Raw genomic sequence first — 22,140 nt, 5'->3', positions numbered from 1 at the left:
AGTCTCCGTTTATTCTGTAGCTCCTGCTTTGAGTTACAAATGTGAGCAACCGCACCGGTATCAAATACCCAGGAGCTACTACGAGTACTGGTAAGGTACACATCAATTACATGTATATCACATATACCTTTCGTGATGTTGGCCTTCTTGTCCGCTAAGTATTTGGGGCAGTTCCGCTTCTAGTGACCACTTCCCTTGCTATAAAAACACTCAGTGTCGGGCTTGGGTCCATTCTTTGGCTTCTTCCCGGCAGTTTGCTTACCGGGTGCGGCAACTCCCTTGCCGTCCTTCTTGAAGTTCTTCTTACCCCTGCCTTTCTTGAACTTAGTGGTTTTATTCACCATCAACACTTGATGTTCCTTTTTGACTTCTACCTCTGCTGATTTCAGCATTGCAAATACTTCAGGAATGGTCTTTTCCATCCCCTGCATATTGAAGTTCATCACAAAGCTCTTGTAGCTTGGTGGAAGCGACTGAAGGATTCTGTCAATGACCGCATCATCCGGGAGATTAACTCCCATTTGAGTCAAGCGGTTATGTAACCCAGACATAGTGAGTATGTGCTCACTGACAGAACTGTTTTCCTCCATCTTACAGCTGAAGAACTTGTCGGAGACATCATATCTCTCGACCCGGGCATGAGCTTGAAAAACCATTTTCAGCTCTTCGAACATCTCATATGCTCCGTGTCTCTCAAAACGCTTTTGGAGCCCCGGTTCTAAGATGTAAAGCATGCCGCACTGAACGAGGGAGTAATCATCGGTACGTGTCTGCCAAGCGTTCATAACGTCTTGTTCTGCAGGGAGAACAGGTGCGTCACCTAGCGGTGCTTGTAGGACATAATCTTTCTTGGCAGCTATGAGGATGATCCTCAGGTTCTGGACCCAGTCCGTATAGTTGCTGCCATCGTCTTTCAGCTTGGTTTTCTCTAGGAACGCGTTGAAGTTGAGGACAACGTTGGCCATTTGATCTACAATACATGTTGTAAAGATTTTAGACTAAGTTCATGATAATTAAGTTCATCTAAATCAAATGAACTCCCACTCAGATAGACATCCCTCCAGTCATCTAAGTATAACATGATCCGAGTTAACTAGGCTGTGTCCGATCATCACGTGAGACGGACTAGTCAACATCGGTGAACATCTTCATGTTGATCGTATCTTCTATACGACTCATGCTCGACCTTTCGGTCTTCTGTGTTCCGAGGCCATGTCTGTACATGCTAGGCTCGTCAAGTCAACCTAAGTGTTTGCATGTGTAAATCTGTCTTACACCCGTTGTATGTGAACGTTGGAATGTATCACACCCGATCATCACGTGGTGCTTCGAAACAACGAACTGTCGCAACGGTGCACAGTTAGGGGGAACACTTTCTTGAAATTATTATGAGGGATCATCTTATTTACTACCGTCGTTCTAAGTAAACAAGATGCAAAAACATGATAAACATCACATGCAATCAAATAATAATAGTGACATGATATGGCCAATATCACATAGCTCCTTTGATCTCCATCTTGGGGCTCCATGATCATCTTGTCACCGGCATGACACCATGATTTCCATCATCATGATCTCCATGAAGTTGCTCGCCAACTACTACTTCTACTACTAAGGCTAACACGTTTAGCAATAAAGTAAAGTAATTTACATGGCGTTTCTCAATGACACGCAGGTCATACAAAAAATAAAGACAACCCTATGGCTCCTGCCGGTTGTCATACTCATCGACATGCAAGTCGTGATTCCTATTACAATAGCATGAACATCTCATACATCACATATATATCATTCATCATTCATCACAACTTTGGCCATATCACATCACAAAACACTTGCTGCAAAAACAAGTTAGACGTCCTCTAATTATTGTTGCAAGTTTTACGTGGCTGCAAAAGGGTTCTAGCAAGAACGTTTTCTTACCTACGTGAAAGCCACAACATGATTTGTCAACTTCTATTTACCCTTCATAAGGACCCTTTTCATCGAATCCGCTCCAACTAAAGTGGGAGAGACAGACACCCGCCAGCCACCTTATGCAACTAGTGCATGTCCGTCGGTGGAACCGGTCTCACGTAAGCATACGTGTAAGGTTGGTCCGGGCCGCTTCATACCACAATACTGCTGAAGCAAAATAAGACTAGTAGCGGCAAGAAAGTTGACAACATCTATGCCCACAACAAATTGTGTTCTACTCGTGCAAAGATAACTACGCATAGACCTAGCTCATGATGCCACTGTTGGGGAACGTTGCAGAAAACAAAAATTTTCCTACGGTTTCACCAAGATCCATCTATGAGTTCATCTAGCAACGAGTGATCGGATTGCATCTACATACCTTTGTAGATCACGCGCGGAAGCGTTCAAAGAACGGGGATGAGGAAGTCGTACTCGACGTGATCCAAATCACCGGAGATCCTAGCGCCGAACGGACGGCACCTCCGCGTTTAACACACGTACGGTCAGCGTGACGTCTCCTCCTTCTTGATCCAGCAAGGGGAAGGAGAGGTTGATGAAGATCCAGCAGCACGACGGCGTGGTGGTGGATGCAGGGGTCATCGCAGCAGGGCTTCGCCGTTCTACTGCGAGAGGGAGAGGTGTAGCAGGGGAGAGGGAGGCGCCAAGACTCAAGGGTGCGGCTGCCCCTCCCTCCCCCCCTTTATATAGGCTCCCCAAGGGGGGCGCCGGCCCTAGGAGATGGGATCTCCTAGGGGGGCGGCGGCCAAGGGTGGAGTGGCCCCCAAGGCAAGTGGGGCACCCTCCCCACCCTAGGGTTTCCAACCCTAGGCGCAGGGGGTGGGCCAAGGGGGCGCACCAGCACACTATGGGCTGGTTCCCCTCCCCACTTCAGCCCATGGGGCCCTCCGGGATGGGTGGCCCCACCCGGTGGACCCCCGGGACCCTTCCGATGGTCCCGGTACAATACCGGTGACCCCTGAAACCCTCCCGATGGCCGAAACTGCACTTCCTATATATAATTCTTCACCTCCGGACCATTCCGGAACTCCTCGTGACGTCCGGGATCTCATCCGGGACTCCGAACAACTTTCGGGTTACTGCATATTCATATCTCTACAACCCTAGCGTCACCGAACCTTAAGTGTGTAGACCCTACGGGTTCAGGAGACATGTAGACATGACCGAGATGGCTCTCCGGTCAATAACCAACAGCGGGATCTGGATACCCATGTTTGCTCCCACATGCTCCTCGATGATCTCATCGGATGAACCACGATGTCGAGGATTCAAGCAACCCCATATACAATTCCCTTGTCAATCGGTACGTTACTTGCCCGAGATTCGATCGTCGGTATCCCAATACCTCATTCAATCTCGTTACCGGCAAGGCACTTTACTCGTACCGTAATGCATGATCCCGTGACCAGACACTTGGTCACTTTGAGCTCATTGTGATGATGCATTACCGAGTGGGCCCAGAGATACCTCTCCGTCATACGGAGTGACAAATCCCAGTCTTGATCCATGTCAACCCAACAGACACTTTCGGAGATACCCGTAGTATACCTTTATAGTCACCCAGTTACGTTGTGACGTTTGGTACACCCAAAGCACTCCTACGGTATCCGGGAGTTACACGATCTCATGGTCTAAGGAAAAGATACTTGACATTGGAAAAACTCTAGCAAACGAACTATACGATCTTGTGCTATGTTTAGGATTGGGTCTTGTCCATCACATCATTCTCCTAATGATGTGATCTCATTATCAACGACATCCAATGTCCATAGTCAGGAAACCATGACTATCTGTTGATCGACGAGCTAGTCAACTAGAGGCTTACTAGGGACATGTTGGTGTCTATGTATTCACACATGTATTACGATTTCCGGATAACACAATTATAGCATGAATAAAAGACAATTATCATGAATAAGGAAATATAATAATAATCCTTTTATTATTGCCTCTAGGGCATATTTCCAACAGAGATATAGCCGCATTGTGGGTGTTACACTTCATCACAACATGGAGTTACACCACGGTTCTCTAAGGCCAGATCTTACACTTCTAAGATCGGCCCCGCAATAGGAAACCCACATAATATCAGGGGAGAGGGCTTCCCTTCTTCCTCTTCCTCACCCTAAAAAGGACTCAAAATCCTATGCTTACGAATTATATCCCATTCAGAACCCCCTTTAGGCTCTCTTCTCGTCTAACCTACCACTGAACCCCATCATTCTTATGAAATAAAACATTCATAATATCAGGTCTTTGAAATCAATTTTGGCAATTTTGGATACTTACTGTCTGCTTTGAGGAAATTGGTAAGTCAGCGTTGATAAATCTAGTATTTTCTTTAGTCTGCGGCAGTGGAGATCAAGGAACTTGTCTGTAGCACTCTAAATATCATGACTGAGGCTCCTAATGATAGATATTTGGGATTGCTGGCCCATGTGGTCATGGACACAACTGGATGCTTTTAGTACCTCATTCATCATATTTTTATGAAAGTTAGTGGATGGAAAAGGAAATTCCTCTCAAGTTTGTTGTTCAACCTATCCCCGCCTATGTTATGTCCGCCTTTCCAATTACTAAGACAACTTGTCAAAGAATCATTGAAGCGAAGTCACAATTTTGGTGGGGAGACGTAGACGACTAGAAGAGGATGCATTGGATGGCTTGATGGAAAATGTGTGTCCCAAAAAACCAAGGAGGAATGGTTGTCTGAAATATTTGTTGTTTGATTTGGCGATGCTAGTGAACAACCATGGTGACTAATTGAGAAGCCAGATTCTTTAAGTGCCTTCGTTTCAAGAGATAAATATTTCCCTAAGGGTGATTTTGTTGTGGAATGTAGCATGCAATTTCAAAAAAAAATATCCTACGCTCACGCAAGATCTATCTAGGAGATGCATAACAACGAGAGGGGGAGTGTGTGTCCACGTACCCTCATAGACCAAAAGCGGAAGCGTTTGATAATGTGGTTGATGTAGCCGAACTTCTTCTCGTTCCGACTGATCAAGCATCGGACGTACGACACCTCCGAGTTCTGCACACGTTCAGCTCAATGACGTCCCTCGAACTCTTGATCCAGCAAAGTGTCGAGGGAGAGTTCCGTCAGTAGGACAGCGTGGTGACAGTGATGGTGAAGTGATCCGCGCAGGGCCTCGCCTAAGCACTACGTGAATATGACCGGAGGCGTAAACTGTGGAGGGGGCACCGCACACGGATAACAATGTTTGTTGTGTGTTCTAGCGGTGCCCACCCCCCACATATATATAGGTTGGAGGGGAGGAGAGGCAGCCAAGGGGGCGCCCCAAGTAGGAGGAATCCTACTTGGGGTCCTCCCAATTCAGGCTCCCCCTTTCCTATTCCTATTCAGAGTAGGAAGGGAAGAAGGGGAAGGGGGAATCCTATTCCCTTTTTCCTTTCCTTTTTCCCCTTTCCTTCTCCAATTTGGCCAGCCCATATGGGGGGCACACCAGCCCCTTAGTGGCTGGTGTGTTTCCCCTCTTGGCCCATTAGGACCATATAGCTTGGGGGGTGCCCGGAACCCCTGCCAGTGACCCGATACGTACCCGGTACCCCCAGAACATTTCCGGTGTCAGAATACTATCGTCCTATATATGAATCTTTACCTCTCAATCATTTTGAGACTCCTCTTCATGTCTGTGATCTCATCTGAGACTCTGAACAATATTCGGTCACCAAATCACATAACTCATATAATACAAAATCATCATCAAACATTAAGCGTGCGGACCCTATGGGTTCGAGAACTATGTAGACATGACCGAGACACCTCTCCGGTCAATAACCAATAGCGGAACCCGGATGCTCATATTGGTTCCTACATATTCTACGAAGATATTTATCGGTCAAACCGTAATGACAACATACGTTATTCCCTTTGTCATCGGTATGTTACTTGCCCGAGATTCAATCGTCGGTATCTTCATACCTAGTTCAAACTTTTTACCGGAAAGTCTCTTTACTCATTCCGTAATGCATCATCCCGCAAGTAACTCATTAGTCACATTGCTTGCAAGGCTTATCATGATGTGCATTACCGAGAGGGCCCAAAGATACCTCTCCGATACTCGAAGTGAAAAATCCTAATCTCGATCTATGCCAACCCAACAAACACCTTCAGAGATACCTGTAGAGCATCTTTATAACTGCCCAGTTACGTTGTGACGTTTAATAGCACACAAGGTATTCCTTTAGTATCCGAAAGTTGCATAATCTCATAGCCAAAGGAATATGTATAAGTCATGAAGAAAGCAATAGCAATAAAACTGAACGGTCATAATGCTAAGCTAATGGATGGGTCTTGTCCATCACATCATTCTACTAATGATGTGATCCTGTTTATCAAATAATAACACATAGACATGGCAGGGGTCAAGTCTTTGAAATTTGGTTATGTATGGCGAGTTGGAAATGGGCAGAGTATTGATATTTGGGATGATGCATATCCCAAATTGTGATAGTAGGAAAGTTATTACTCCTAGAGGGGGAAATCTTCTGTCTAAGGTTTCTAATCTTATTTACCAAACTAATAACAATTGGGATGAAGATATGGTCATATAAACGTTGTGTACATTTGATTCCCAATGGGTTCCTGCGACCCCTCTTCCAGTGCATGAGATGTCAGACTTTATTGCTTGTAGTTTTACAAAAAAATAGGAGCTTCTCTGTTAGATCAACTTATTTCATGGAATGGGATCATCGTCATGGAGGAAACTTCGTCAAACTAATGGGATGGTACAAGTCACATTCAACCCTCTTGGGTGTAATATTTCGAAGGTGTCTTGTCCAGGTTAACCAATTTATTTGGCATACGTTGCATGACACTTTGCCGTGTGGTGTTACGCTTACTAATGGACACCTAGAAGTTTTGCCTTGGTGTTGTTCTTGTTCTAATGGAGTAGAAGATTCAAAGCACTTGGTGTTCCTATGCTAGAAAGCTAAAGAGGTTTGGAGGATGTTGGGATTGGATGATATTATCAAAAGGGCTTGTGAAGTCGATCGTGCTGGTGAGGTTGTAGTTGAGTTTCTACTTCTTCTACCTGACCAGAAATTATCTATTTGGAAATATAGAATGTGTGTGAGATGATCGTCGTTACCGCATGGTACTTATGGTGGAAATGGTGCAAGTTGGTCCATGAGGAGAAGATTCAATATGCCAATCATATTAATATGGAGATTCATAATCTTATGGGCGCTAGGCGTAAGCGGGGCGGTTGACCTTCTCCTAGCTCCTAGACGGTGCTTAAGCGCACTAGGCGTGGCCTAGGTAGTCATATAATTTTGACCATTAGGGCATGTTTGGGGTATTATATACCCATATAAATCAACTTAGAGCACGTAAATGAGTCATATAAAGTCCATTAATCGGAATACGGTCCATTCGGGTTATCAACAACATATGGGATGATTTCTCACTTGAGTGGACAATTTATTGATTTCACTGCCCGGGCTTCCGCCTCCACCCTAGGCGAGGCGTTTGGTTGTGGCCTAGCACCTAAGCGTGCCTAAGCAATACCTAGGCACTGTATTTTCCAATAGAGCTTATGGCTAATTATGTCATTGCTTCCTCCCCAAATGCTAGCATGAAAGAGGGGGTTGGATTAAGCCACCTATGGGTTCTGTAGAACTTAGTGACGATTCTTCCTTTGATCAAGACTTACTAAGGGGCACAACTGGTGTTGTTCTAAGATAATAAAAGTAATTTTATTTTGGGGGGAAATTGGAAAATTGGTTGGTGTGCGGATGTCCTAACGGCTAATGCATTGGCACTACGATTTGGATTATCCCTTGCGCAAGGGTTGGATGCAATCGCCTTGTTATCAACTCAAATAATATGTAGGTCACTGATACCATGAACAATGGAGCATGTTATGCGGCTGCAGCACAGTTGTTTTTGATGATTGCTACGCTTGTGACTTCCCTCTTACTGGTTTCGAACATTGTAATAGAGATGTAAATAAGGTCAGTGACGAGCTTGCTAGATTAGCTAGTTTTTTTTTACAACTTTTCATTAGTTTAAGGGGACTCTGAATTGTATTACACCCCTCGTCTTAAACATGTAACTATTTTTCGTATTAATAAAACTTATATTGTAGCCCTCGCGCCACTCCTCTTGCACCGCTCGTCTCATAACACATGACAAATCCCACCAGGTGCATGCCTTGCATTTCTTACAAAAAACCCTACTTTGCCCTTAAAATGTGGGCTACAACCTTAAGGCCCGTGCATGTCCAGGAATCAGACTACAAAATTGTCATCGACCTACTCGACTTTATTGAGGAATCTAGACAACTTTCCGACCCTGAGAAAAAGCTATGGTCTGTAGTCATCAATGTTCTCCTTCGAGCCACTTGGAAAAAACTCTCTTCTGGAAACAACGCGGAAAGGTCCGATCTGCAGCTGAAGGAGACGAAAACACAATTTTTTCCAAGTCTCCGCCTCTCAGCGTTTCCGCCATAAAAAATTGTGGTTCTCGATCACAATGGCTCCGAATTCTTCTCCCACAACGAAAAGGCCTCCATCCTTAACTCCTTCCATCTTGACCTAATTCGGACCCCCAAATCTATGGGTGGAACCTCTCACTCCATGATATTTACCCCTAGACTCACACCCTTGTTCGTACTCTTGATGAACCCTTCTCAGATCATGAAATTTATGATGCTTTCTGATAACCCACAAGTATAGGGGATCGCAACAGTTTTCGAGGGTAGAGTATTCAACCCAAATTTATTGATTCGACACAAGGGGAGCCAAAAATATTCTCAAGTATTAGCAGCTGAGTTGTCAATTCAACCACACCTGGAAACTTAATATCTGGAGCAAAGTGTTTAGTAGCAAAGTAATATGATAGTAGTGGTAACGGTGGTAAAAGGTAACGGTAGCAAAAGTAATATTTTTGGTGTTTTGAAGTGATGATAACAATAGCAACGGAAAAGTAAATAAGCGAAGAACAATATATGGAAAGCTCATAGGCAATGGATCGGTGATGCAGAATTATGCCGGATGTGTTTCATCATGTAACAGTCATAACATAGGGTGACACAGAACTAGCTCCAATTCATCAATGTAATGTAGGCATGTATTCCGAATATAGTCATATGTGCTTATGGAAAAGAACTTACATGACATCTTTTCTCCTACCCTCCCGTGGCAGGGGGGTCATAGCGGAAACTAAGGGATATTAAGGCCTCCTTCTAATAGAGTACCGGACCAAAGCATTAACACATAGTGAATACATGAACTCCTCAAACTATGGTCATCACCAGGAGTGGTCCCGATTATTGTCACTTCGGGGTTGCCGGATCATAACACATAGTAGGTGACTATATACTGGCAAGATAGGATCAAGAACTCTCATATATTGATGAAAACAGAATAGGTTTAGATCTGAAATCATGGCACTCGGGTCCTAGTGACAAGCATTAAGCATATCAAAGTCATAGCAACATCAATCTCAGAACATAGTGGATACTAGGGATCAAACCCTAACAAAACTAACTCGATTACATGATAAATCTCATCCAACCCATCACCGTCCAGCAAGCCTACGATGGATTTACTCACACACGGCGGTGAGCATCATGAAATTGGTGATGGAGGATGGTTGATGATGACGATGGCGACGGATTCCCCTCTCTAGAGCCCCAAACGGACTGCAGATCAGCCCTACCGAGAGAGTTTAGGGCTTGACAACGGCTTCGTATCATAAAACACGATGAATCCTTCTCCCTGGTTTTTTCTCCCCGAAAGTGAATATATGGAGTCAAGGTTGAGGTTGGTGGAGCGTCAGGGGTGCCACGAGGCAGGGGGCGCGCCCAGGGGGTAGGGCGCGCCCCCACCCTCGTGGACAAGTGGAGGCCCCCATGACGTGGATCTTCCTTCCAGTATTTTTTATATATTCCAAACTAATTCTCCGTTGATTTTCAGGTCATTCCGAGAACTTTTATTTCTGCACAAAAATAACACCATGGCAATTCTGTTGAAAACAACGTCAGTCCGGGTTAGTTCCATTCAAATCATGCAAGTTAGAGTCCAAAACAAGGGCAAAAGTGTTTGGAAAAGTAGATACGACGGAGACGTATCAACTCCCCCCAGCTTAAACCTTTACTTGTCCTCAAGCAATTCAGTTGATAAACTGAAAGTGATAAAGAAAAACTTTTATAAACTCTGTTTGCTCTTGTTGTTGTAAATATGTAAAGCCAGCATTCAAGTTTTCAACAAAGATTATGAACGAACCATATTCGCAATAACATTTAGGTCTCATGTTTACTCATATCAATGACATAATCAACTAGCAAGCAATAATAATAAATCTCGGATGACAACACTTTCTCAAAACCATCATGATATGATATAACAAGATGGTATCTCGCTAGCCTTTCTGAGACCGCAAAATATAAATGTAGAGCACCTTTAAAGATCAAGGACTGACTAGACATTGTAATTCATGGTAAAATAGATCCAGTCAAGTCATACTCAATGTAAACTAACAGTAATGGATGCAAATGACAGCGGTGCTCTCCAACTAGTGCTTTTTAATAATAGGGTGATGACTCAGCATAAAAGTAAATAGATAGGCCCTTCACAGAGGGAAGCAGGGATTTGTAGAGGTGTCAGAGCTCGGTTTTGAAATAGATATGAATAATATTTTGAGTGGTATACTTTCATTGTCAACATAACAACCAAGAGTTCTCGATATCTTCCATGCTACACACATTATAGGCGGTTCCCAAACAGAATGGTAAAGTTTATACTCCCCCTCCACCAACAAGCATCAATCCATGGCTTGCTCGAAACAACGAGTGCCTCCAACTAACAAGAGTCCCTAGGGAGTTTTGTTTGCAGTTATTTTGATTTGATTTGCATAAAGCATGGGACTGGGCATCCCGGTGACCAGCCCTTTTCTCGTGAGTGAGAAGCGGAGTCCGCTCCTCTTGAGAATAACCCGCCTAACATGGAAGATACAGACAGCCCTAGTTGATACATGAGCTATTCGAGCATACAAAACAGAATGTTTATTTGAAGGTTTAGAGTTTGGCACATACAAATTTACTTGGAATGGCAGGTAGATACCGTATATAGGTAGGTATGGTGGACTCATATGGAACAACTTTGGGGTTTATGGAATTGGATGCACAAGCAGTATTCCCGCTTAGTACAAGTGAAGGCTAGCAAAAGACTGGGAAGCGACCAGCTAGAGAGTGACAACAGTCATGAACATGCATTAAAATTAATCAACACCGAATGCAAGCATGACTAGGATATAATGCACCATGAACATAAATATCGTAGAGGCTATGTTGATTTTGTTTCAACTACATGCGTGAACATGTGCCAAGTCAAGCCACTCGAATCGTTCAAAAGAGGATACCACCCTATCATACCACATCACAACCATTTTAATAGCATGTTGGCACGCAAGGTAAACCATTATAAGCTCCTAGCTAATTAAGCATGGCATAAGCAACTACAATCTCTAATTTTCATCGCGAACATGTTTATTCACAATAGGCCGAATCAGAAATGATGAACTAATCATATTTACAAAAACAAGAGAGGTCGAGTTCATACCAGCTTTTATCATCTCAATAAGTTCATCATATAATCATCATTATTGCCTTTCACTTGCACGACCAAATAGTGTGGATAATAATAATAATACACGTGCATTGGACTAAGTTGGAATCTGCAAGCATTCAATTCAAGAGAGAAGGCAAGGTAATATGGGCTCTTTGTCAGATCAATGATAATGCATATAAGAGCCACTTTAACATTTTAATTATCGTCTTCTCCTCTCGACCCCCAAAGAACAAGAAATCTTTTTGGATTTTCTTTTTAATTATTACTACTACAGCATGAAAAGTAAACTAACTAAAAGCTACAACTAATTTTTTTTGGTTTTCCAAGGTTTATCAAACACACAAGAAGAAAGGATAAAAAGGAAAATAAACTAGCATGGATATTACAATGAAAAAGTATGAGCACCGACAACTAGCAATGCGTGTGTGAACATGAATGTAATGTCGGTGAGAAATACATACTCCCCCAAGCTTAGGCTTTTGGCCTAAGTTGGTCTATGGCCACGGCTGGCCTGGCGGGTATCCAAAGTTGTAGCTGGGGTCGTACTGAGATGCAGCGGCAATTGCCTGATGAGCTGCAGCTTGGAGGCAAGCTGTCTCTGTCCTCCTCTTATACTCATCTACCTCCTCCCTGGTTATAACATATCTCCCTTTTGCCTGAGAGTCAAAGAAAGCAGGAGCAGGGAGAGCGACGTGATAGGTGCATCGTCTGTCAAAGATTAGTCGGTACTGGAGGAACTGATCGTTCCTCTCAACAAGCTGATGATGAACCATGGCCTCATAATCTAAATAAACAAGAGGCAACTCAATATCATACCTACGTATGGGTATATCAAGAAAATTAGCTAGACGGGTTGCATAAATTCCACCAAAGAAATCTCCATTGAATCTATTATTATGCAACCTACGTGCAACAATGACTCCCAAATTATAATTTTTATCTCCTAATACAGCACTCCTGAGAACACTGAGGTCAGGGACACACATGTGACATGCTTCATCCTTACCATTTATGCACCTACCTATGAAGAGAGCAAAATAATGTATAGCAGGAAAATGAATGCTTCCTATGGTAGCTTGTGTTATATCTCTAGATTCCCCCATAGTTATAGTAGCAAAAAATCCCTAAACTCACATTTGCGAGGCTCACTAGTGCTGCCCCATTGTGGAAGTTTACAAGCAGTGATAAAATCTTCTAAGTCCATAGTATAAGAATTTTCATAAAGATCAAATAGGACAGTTTGAGAATTGCGTGATGATGAAAATTAAAACCTCCTCACAAAGGAATCAGTGAGATAGTGTTATTGGCGGCACTTATCTGCCTCGAAGCTCTCAAGATCGGCATTACGCACATATGCGTTAAATTCTTCCTTGATTCCTGCTCGATCCATAAAGTTCTCTGACGGCCATTCAGAAGCCCGCACCTGAGCTTCCCTCGGTGGTTCATCGTCGGCATCGCGTATTGTGAGCCTGGGTCCTTGCTTCCTTGAAGGACCACCTTGGTACATTTTCCTAAACATATTTCTTCCTCTGAAAAATTTCTGAAATTTTTACTGACTTCAAAATAAAAATGAACCAAACTCAACAAAATTGATAGCAACTACTCCTACAAGTGCCTAGAGACAATATCATGCATCAAAACTACTTTTGACCACATAAATTTGACATGCAAGCTCAAGAACAGGGTCACCTAAGCAACAAAAATATGCAATGAATAAAGCACTAGAACAGAAACTAATTGGACCATTGGAGGAGCCACATACCAAAGAACAATCCCCCAAAGCAGTTTTGTGAATGGAGTTTTGAGCAAGGAGATCGAAAATGGCAGCAAAATGAGCTTGGACTCGGGTTTGAGCTGGTTGGTGAATTTTGCGGGAGAAAGAAGGAGTGTCTGGTAGCTGGAATAAGTGGAGGGGAGCTACCGTGGGCCCACGACGCAGGGGGCGCGCCCAGGGGGTGGGCGCGCCCTGGACCCTCGTGGCCAGGTGCTTGCTCCCCCTGCTATGTTCTCAGTGCCAGATATTCTCAAATATTCTAGAAAAAAATCATATTTAATTTTCAGGGCATTTGGAGAACTTTTATTTTTGGGGTATTTTTTATTGCATTGATAATTCAGAAAACAGACAGAAAAATACTATTTTTGCTTTATTTAATATAAATAACAGAAAGTAAAAAGAGGGTACAGAGAGTTGTGTTTTCTAAATTCATCCATCTCATGCTCATCAAAAGGAATCCACTAACAAGGTTGATCAGGTCTTGTTAACAAAATCATTCCGAATAACATTGAACCGGAGAATTTTCGAATAACACTAGGTTACCTCAACGGGGATATGCATGTCCCCAACAATAAGAATATCATATTTCTTCTTGACAGTAGGAAGAGGAAATTCAAAACCTCCAATAGTAATAGTTGATTTTTTTTCAATAGAATTGATACTGTGGACTTGATGTTGTTTCCTCGGAAAGTGTACTATGTGCTCATTACCATTAAAACGAAAATGACATTGCCTTTGGTGCAATCAATAACAGCCCCTGCAGTATTCAAAAAGGGTCTTCCGAGAATAATAGACATACTGTCGTCCTTGGGAATATCAAGAATAAAAAGTCCGTTAAAATAGTAACGTTTGCAACCACAACAAGCACATCTTCACAAATACCGACAGGTATAGCAGTTGATTTATCAGCCATTTGCAAAGATATTTCAGTAGGTGTCAACTTATTCAAATCAAGTTTGCGATATAAAGAGAGAGGCATAACACTAACACCGGCTCCAAGATCACATAAAGCAGTTTTAACATAGTTTCTTTTAATGGAGCATAGTATAGTTGGTACTCCTGGATCTCCAAGTTTCTTTGGTATTCCACCCTTAAAAGTATAATTAGCAAGCATGGTGGAAATTTCAGCTTCCGGTATCTTCCTTTTATTAGTAACAATATCTTTCATGTACTTAGCATAAGGATTCATTTTAAGCATATCAGTCAAACGCATACGCAAGAAGATAGGTCCAATCATTTCAGCAAAGCGCTCAAAATCCTCATCATCCTTTTTCTTGGATGGTTTAGGAGAAAAAGGCATGAGTTTCTGAACCCATGGTTCTCTTTCCTTACCATGCTTCCTAGCAACAAAGTATCTCTTATCATAACGTTGATTCTTTGATTGTGGGTTATCAATATCAACAGCAGGTTCAGTTTCTACATCATTATCATTGCTAGGTTGAGCATCAACATGAATATCATCATTAATATTATCACTAGGTTCATGTTCATTACCAGATTGGGTTTCAGCATCAGAAATAGAAATATCATTGGGATTCTCAGGTGTGTCTACAACAGGTTCACTAGAAGCATGGAAAGTCCTATCATTCTTCTTTTTCTTCCTTTTAGAAGGACTAGGTGCATCTACATTAGCTCTCTGAGAATCTTACTCAATTCTCTTAGGGTGGCCCTCAGGGTACAAAGATTCCTGAGTCACTTTACCCCCTCTAGTTGCAACTCTAATAGCAAAGTCATTATTTTTACTATTCAATTCATTGAGCAAATCATTCTGAGCTTTAAGTACTTGTTCTACTTGAGTGGTAACCATAGAAGCATGTTTACTAATAAGTTTAAGTTCACCTTTAACATTAGCCATATAATCACTCAAGTGTTCAATCATGTAAGCATTATGTTTCAATTGTCTACTAACATAAGCATTAAAATCTTCTTGCTTAACCATAAAGTTATCAAATTCATCCAAACATTGGCTAGCAAACTTAGCAGGAGGGATTTCAGCTTTATCATATTTATAGAGAGAATTTACCTTTACTACCTGTGTCGGGTTATCGAGATCATGTGTTTCTTCAATAGATGATGAATTAAGACCATGTATTTCTTCAACAGGAGGTAAATTCTTAACATCTTCAGCTTTTATACCTTTTTCCTTCATAGATTTCTTTGCCTCTTGCATATCTTCAGGACTGAGAAATAGAATACCCCTTTTCTTTGGAGTTGGCTCAGGAGTTGGTTCGGGAATTGGATCAGGGATTGGATCAGGAAGTGTCCAATTATTTTCATTAGTCAACATATTATTCAATAGAATTTCAGCTTCATCAACAGTTCTTTCCCTGAAAACACAACCAGCACAACTATCCAGGTAATCTCTGAAAGCATCGCTTAGTCCATTATAAAAGATATCAAGTATTTCATTTTTCTTGAGAGGATGATCAGGAAAAGCATTAAGTAATCGGAGAAGCCTCCCCAAGCTTGTGGGAGACTCTCTTCTTCAATTTGCACAAAATTATATATTTCCCTTAAAGCAGCTTGTTTCTTATGAGCGGGGAAATATTTAGCAGAGAAGTAATAAATCATATCCTGGGGACTACGCACACAACCAGGATCAAGAGAGTTAAACCATATCTTAGCATCACCCTTTAATGAGAACGGAAATAATTTAAGGATGTAATAATAGCGAGTTTTCTCATCATTACTGAACAGGGTAGCTATATCATTTAATTTAGTAAGATGTGCCACAACAGTTTCAGATTCATAGCCATAGAAAGGATCAGATTCAACCAAAGTAATTATATAAGGGTCGACAGAGAATTCATAATCCTTATCAGTAACAAAGATAGGTGAAGTAGCATAAGCAGGATCATATTTCATTCTAGCATTCAGAGTTTTTTGTTTCAGCTTAGCTAATAATTTCTTAAGGTCACTCATATCATTGCAAGCAAGAAAATCTCTAGCAGTTTCTTCATCCATAACATAACCCTCAGGAACAACAGGCAATTCATATCTAGGGGGAGAATCTTCATCGTCGCTTTCATCAATATTATCAGTTTCAATAATTTCATTCTCTCTAGCCCTAGCAAGTTGTTCATCAAGAAATTAACCAAGTGGCACAGTAGTATCAAGCATAGAAGTAGTTTCATCATAAGTATCATGCATAGTAGAAGTGGCATCATCAATAACATGCGACATATCAGAATTAATAGCAGAAGCAGGTTTAGGTGTCGCAAGCTTACTCAAAACAGAAGGTGAATCAAGCGCAGAGCTAGATAGAAGTTCCTTACCTCCCCTCGTAGTTGAGGGATAAATATTGGTTCTTGGATCTTTCAAGTTCTTCATAATGATAAGCAGATATAAATCCCAAGTGACACAAAGAATAGAGCTATGCTCCCCGGCAACGGCGCCAGAAAATAGTCTTGATAACCCACAAGTATACGGGATCGCAACAGTTTTCGAGGGTAGAGTATTCAACCCAAATTTATTGATTCGACACAAGGGGAGCCAAAGAATATTCTTAAGTATTAGCAGCTGAGTTGTCAATTGAACCACACCTGGAAACTTAATATCTACATCAAAGTGTTTAGTAGAAAAGTAATATGATAGTAGTGGTAACGGTGGTAAAAGGTAACGGTAACCAAAGTAATATTTTTTGTGTTTTGTAGTGATGATAACAATAGCAACGGAAAAGTAAATGAGTGAAGAACAATATATGGAAAGCTCGTAGGCAATGGATCGGTGATGGAGAATTATGTCGGATGCGTTTCAGCATGTAACAGTCATAACATAGGGTGACACAGAACTAACTCCAATTCATCAATGTAATGTAGGCATGTATTCCGAATATAGTCATACGTGCTTACGGAAAAGAACTTGCATGACATCTTTTCTCCTACCCTCCCATGGCAGCGGGGTCCTAGCAGAAACCAAGGGATATTAAGGCCTCCTTTTAATAGAGTACCGGACCAAAGCATTAACACATAGTGAATACATGAACTCCTCAAACTACGGTCATCACCAGGAGTGGTCCCGATTATTGTCACTCCGTGGTTGCCGGATCATAACACATAGTAGGTGACTATAGACTTGCAAGATAGGATCAAGAACTCTCATATATTGATGAAAACATAATAGGTTCAGATCTGAAATCATGGCACTCGGGCCCTAGTGACAAGCATTAAGCATAGCAAAGTCATATCAACATCAATCTCAGAACATAGTGGATACTAGGGATCAAACCCTAACAAAACTAACTCGATTACATGATAGATCCCATCCAACCCATCACCGTCTAGCAAGCCTACGATGGAATTACTCACGCATGGTGGTGAGCATCATGAAATTGGTGATGGAGGATGGTTGATGATGACGATGGCGACGGATTCCCCTCTCCGGAGCCCCGAACGGACTCCGGATCATCCCTCCCGAGAGAGTTTAGGGCTTGGCGGCGGCTCTGTATCGTAAAACGTGATGAATCCTTCTCCCTGGTTTTTTTCTCCCCGAAAGTGAATATATGGAGTCAAGGTTGAGGTTGGTGGAGCGTCAGGGGGCCCACGAGGCAGGGGGCGCGCCCAGGGGGGTAGGACGCGCCCCCCACCCTCGTGGACAGGTGGAGGCCCCCTGACGTGGATCTTCCTTCCAATATTTTTTATATATTCCAAAATAATTCTCCGTTGATTTTCAGGTCATTCCGAGAACTTTTATTTCTGCACAAAAATAACACCATCGCAATTCTGCTGAAAACAACGTCAGTCCGGGTTAGTTCCATTCAAATCATGCAAGTTAGAGTCCAAAACAAGGGCAAAAGTGTTTGGAAAAGTAGATACGACGGAGACGTATCACTTCCCTCCAAATTAACCCAAATGCTAGCCCCGGCCCGAATGGTTTTGGACCAGGCTTCTATCAAAAGTATTGGCACTCCACTAAAGAAATCATCATCCTTTTTTTCAAGCCTTCCATGAACAGACTGTAGGTGTTAAACGTCTCAATATAGCATTCATGATTCTGCTCCCCAAGGATACCGTTGCCAGATCTGCAAATGACTTCCGACCCATTTCCCTTCAAAATTGCCCTCCAAAGGCCATTGCAAAGCTCCTAACAAACCGCCTAAAGCCTCTTATCCCACTGCTCATCCACGATGACCAAACATGATTCATTAATGGGAGATCAATTGCTGAGAACTTCATCTATGTAGCTGACTTGCTTAACTGCTGCCACACTACAAAAGCGCCCACCATGATCTTTTAACTGGATATCCGCAAGAGTTTTGACTCAATGTAGCGACTAGACCTCAAACGGTCTAATCTCTGTGCTCGGGTGTCATCCCTGGATCAGTAATGCTGACACCACACAATACTTGAAGGATTTATAATAGAGTAGCAATCACACACTTATTACATCGAGTGTCTCAAAAGAGAACTTATTACAATAAATATGGCTTAAGGCCATCTAATAACGATAAGAGTGGAAGGCTTGGAAGATAAGTGAGTCCATCAACTCCAACGGCATCACTAAGTATAGAACCACGACCTAGAAACACCTTAATCATCGTCTGAAAAGTCTGCAACATTAACGTTGCAGCCCGAAACAGGTCAGCACATGGAATATGCTGGCAAAATAACACATAGAGAGTAATGGAATGAAATAGGCTATTCTATATGCATATCTGGTTGGTAGAAAGCTCTATGGTTATAGTTTTGCGTAAAGCCAATTTTTCCCTACTGCAAAGGAATAAATTTTATTTAACTATCATGGTAGTTGTTGAACATTGAGAATGGTTGACAGCATTCTCAATCCCAATTAAGCATCATCATTAAACAAAACCCAACAAAATTAAATTTTAGAGTAACATGTTGATATTCACATGATAATCTAGGTACTAGATACTCAAGATGTCCATAACCGGGGACACGGCTAATCATGATTAGTTTATACACTCTGCAGAGGTTTGCGCACTTTTCCCCACAAGACTCGATCGCCTCCGTTTGGTTTCTCGCACTACATGGTGTTTGAGAAGACGGATGACCGAGACATAGTCTTTCAGAAGCGCTAGCACCTTACGATCGGGTAGACCATTACACCTACTTTCCCCTACATCTGCTAGTCTACCACTGTAAGAGTTCGCACAACTTAATCAACTATGCTAGAGCCCATAATAGCTTGTGGCTGCACACGGAAGTTTCTAGCATGAATAATCTCATGATCCCTTTGAGCCTGGGTGGCGGTCTGTAAAGAAAACAGGCAATCGCTGGAATACCCAGGAGCCTCAGTCCACCCATATGTGTGTTTAAGTTGCCACCTTAAATAAACCATTAATTTAACCATCTCACATCTGTCATGGATACACTCACCCAATCCACGTCTACTAGCATAGCATGGCATAATAAGCAAACGTAGAAGTAACTCCCAAGGGTTTGATAATAACAGGTAATAGGTTCTACCTCATCTACTTCCCAAACCCACAATTTAATTAGATCCTAATCATGCAATGTGTGAGGATTGATCTAATGCAATAAAACTGGGTAAAGGGAAAACATGATCAAAGTGTTACTTGTCTTGCTGATGATCCGGGAAACCTAGCGATTCGAAGGAGCAAGCGGCGCACTCCGGGTACTCTATCGCAAACAAACAAGCATACAATAAGTACTCAACTAATGCACAGGTAAAACTCAAATAAGAGATCTAACCAGAAAGTTCAACTTAAGAACTCCGGTTGGCAAAAAGAATCAAATCGAACGAAGCAAAGGAAGACAAACGGCAAAAGAAACAGGCTTCGTTTACTATTCTGGATCTAGGGCAATTTTTACAGTGGAAAAAACTTGTTTGAGTTGGTTAAACGGAAAAAGGGTTTCGAGACGAAACTCCAGGTGCTTGAATCGCTTGATTCCGATAAACGAGCGAAAAGTTAGACTAAAACGAAAATCGGATCAGGAATCACGATCAGAAAAACCGCGAATTTAATCCGAGAAAAAGAAAAATGACGAACGTTTGTTAAAAGGAATGAACGGACGAACGCTCGCTAATTAAATAAACCGGAAAAACCGATCTATTTAAAAAAACCGAAACTAAAAAAATGAACAAAACCGTCGGAAAACCGAACGGTTTTTTTTCGAGAAAAACCGGAGGCGAAAAAGAAAAAAAAACTACCTCCGGCGAACGGCGACGGCGGTCCAGCGACGGCGGCGCTCCGGTGGCGGCGGCGCGGGCGGGCGGCAGCAGGGCAGAGGCGGCGGCGGTGGCCGGCTAGGGTTAGGGTTTTCGGGCGGGGGCGCGGCTGGGCTTGGCCGGGGGCCTCGAGGCGCTTATAAGTGGCCCGGCCAGGAGGAGTCCTGGCCGGTTACGGCCCAAGGTCGGTTCAGACTTTTTTTAAAATAATTACGCTCGGAATAAAAAAACAAAAGGAATACTAAACGGACTCCAAAAATCCCGAAATAAATTTTCCCCGGCTTCTAATATCAAGCTGCACAGGATGAACATTTATTTGGGGCCTAAATGCAATTTTGAAAAACGCGCATTTTTCCTAAATTCAAATAAAATAGCAAATAAAACCAAAATAAAATCTTATTTGATTTTTTATTAAATCCTCAATATTTCTTTATTTTGGGAAAGTCATTTTATTCCCTCTCTCATACTTTTGTAGTAGAAATAATTGAAGAGAAAATAAATAAAATCAAATGATCCTATTTTCAAAATTTGAGACAACTCAAATATGAAAATAACGAAATCCCCAACTCTCTCTGAGGGTCCTTGAGTTGCGTGAAATTTCTGGGATCAACCAAAATGTAATAAATATGATATGCAATGATGATCTAGTGTATAACATTCCAAATTGAAAATTTGGGATGTTACAAACCTACCCCCCTTAAGATGAATCTCGCCCTCGAGATTCGGGTTGGCTAGAAAATAGGTGAGGGTGGTCCTCTAGCAAATCTTCCTCTCGTTCCCAGGTGGCTTCATCCTCCGTGTGGTGGCTCCACTGAACCTTGCAAAACTTGATAACCTTGCTGCGGGTGACTCGACTGGCATACTCAAGAATCTTGACTGGTTTCTCCTCATAGGTCAAATCACTGTCCAACTGAATTGCTTCCAGTGGTACTGTATCTCTGAGCGGTATGTCAGCCATCTCTGCGTGGCACTTCTTCAATTGGGATACATGAAACTAGTCATGAACTCCTGACAATCCTTCGGGCAATTCCAACTTATAGGCAACTTCTCCCATACGCTCCAAAACTTTGTATGGGCCTACAAAACGTGGCGCTAACTTCCCCTTAACTCCAAAGCGCTTAACTCCTCGAAGTGGTGATACTCGAAGATAAACTCGGTCTCCGACTTCGTAAACTGTCTCCTTGCGTTTAGAATCTGCATAACTCTTCTGCCTGGATTGAGCTACCTTGAGCCTATCGCGAATCAATTTCACTTTCTGTTCAGACTCCTTTATCAGATCCGGTCCAAACAACTGGCGGTCTCCAACTTCATCCCAAGACAATGGGGTCCTGCACCTGCTTCCGTACAAGGCTTCGAAAGGGGCCATCTTCAAACTGGATTGATAGCTGTTGTTGTAAGAGAACTCTGCATACGGCAAATTCTCGTCCCAGCTAGATCCGTAATCTAGCGCACAAGCTCTTAGCATATCCTCCAAAATCTGATTGACTCTCTCAGTCTGTCCATCTGTCTGCGGGTGGAAAGCTATGCTAAACTCCAGTCTGGTACCCAAAGTTTCATGTAACTGATTCCAGAACTTTGAGGTAAATTGGGTTCCTCTATCTGATACTATGCTCCTTGGAACTCTATGCAGACAAACA

Source organism: Triticum urartu, chromosome 4A (genome assembly GCF_056163025.1).
Source record: "Triticum urartu cultivar PI428250 chromosome 4A, HENAU_Tu73, whole genome shotgun sequence".
NCBI classification, from domain to species: Eukaryota; Viridiplantae; Streptophyta; class Magnoliopsida; order Poales; family Poaceae; genus Triticum; species Triticum urartu.
This window is presented reverse-complemented; position numbering follows the sequence as displayed.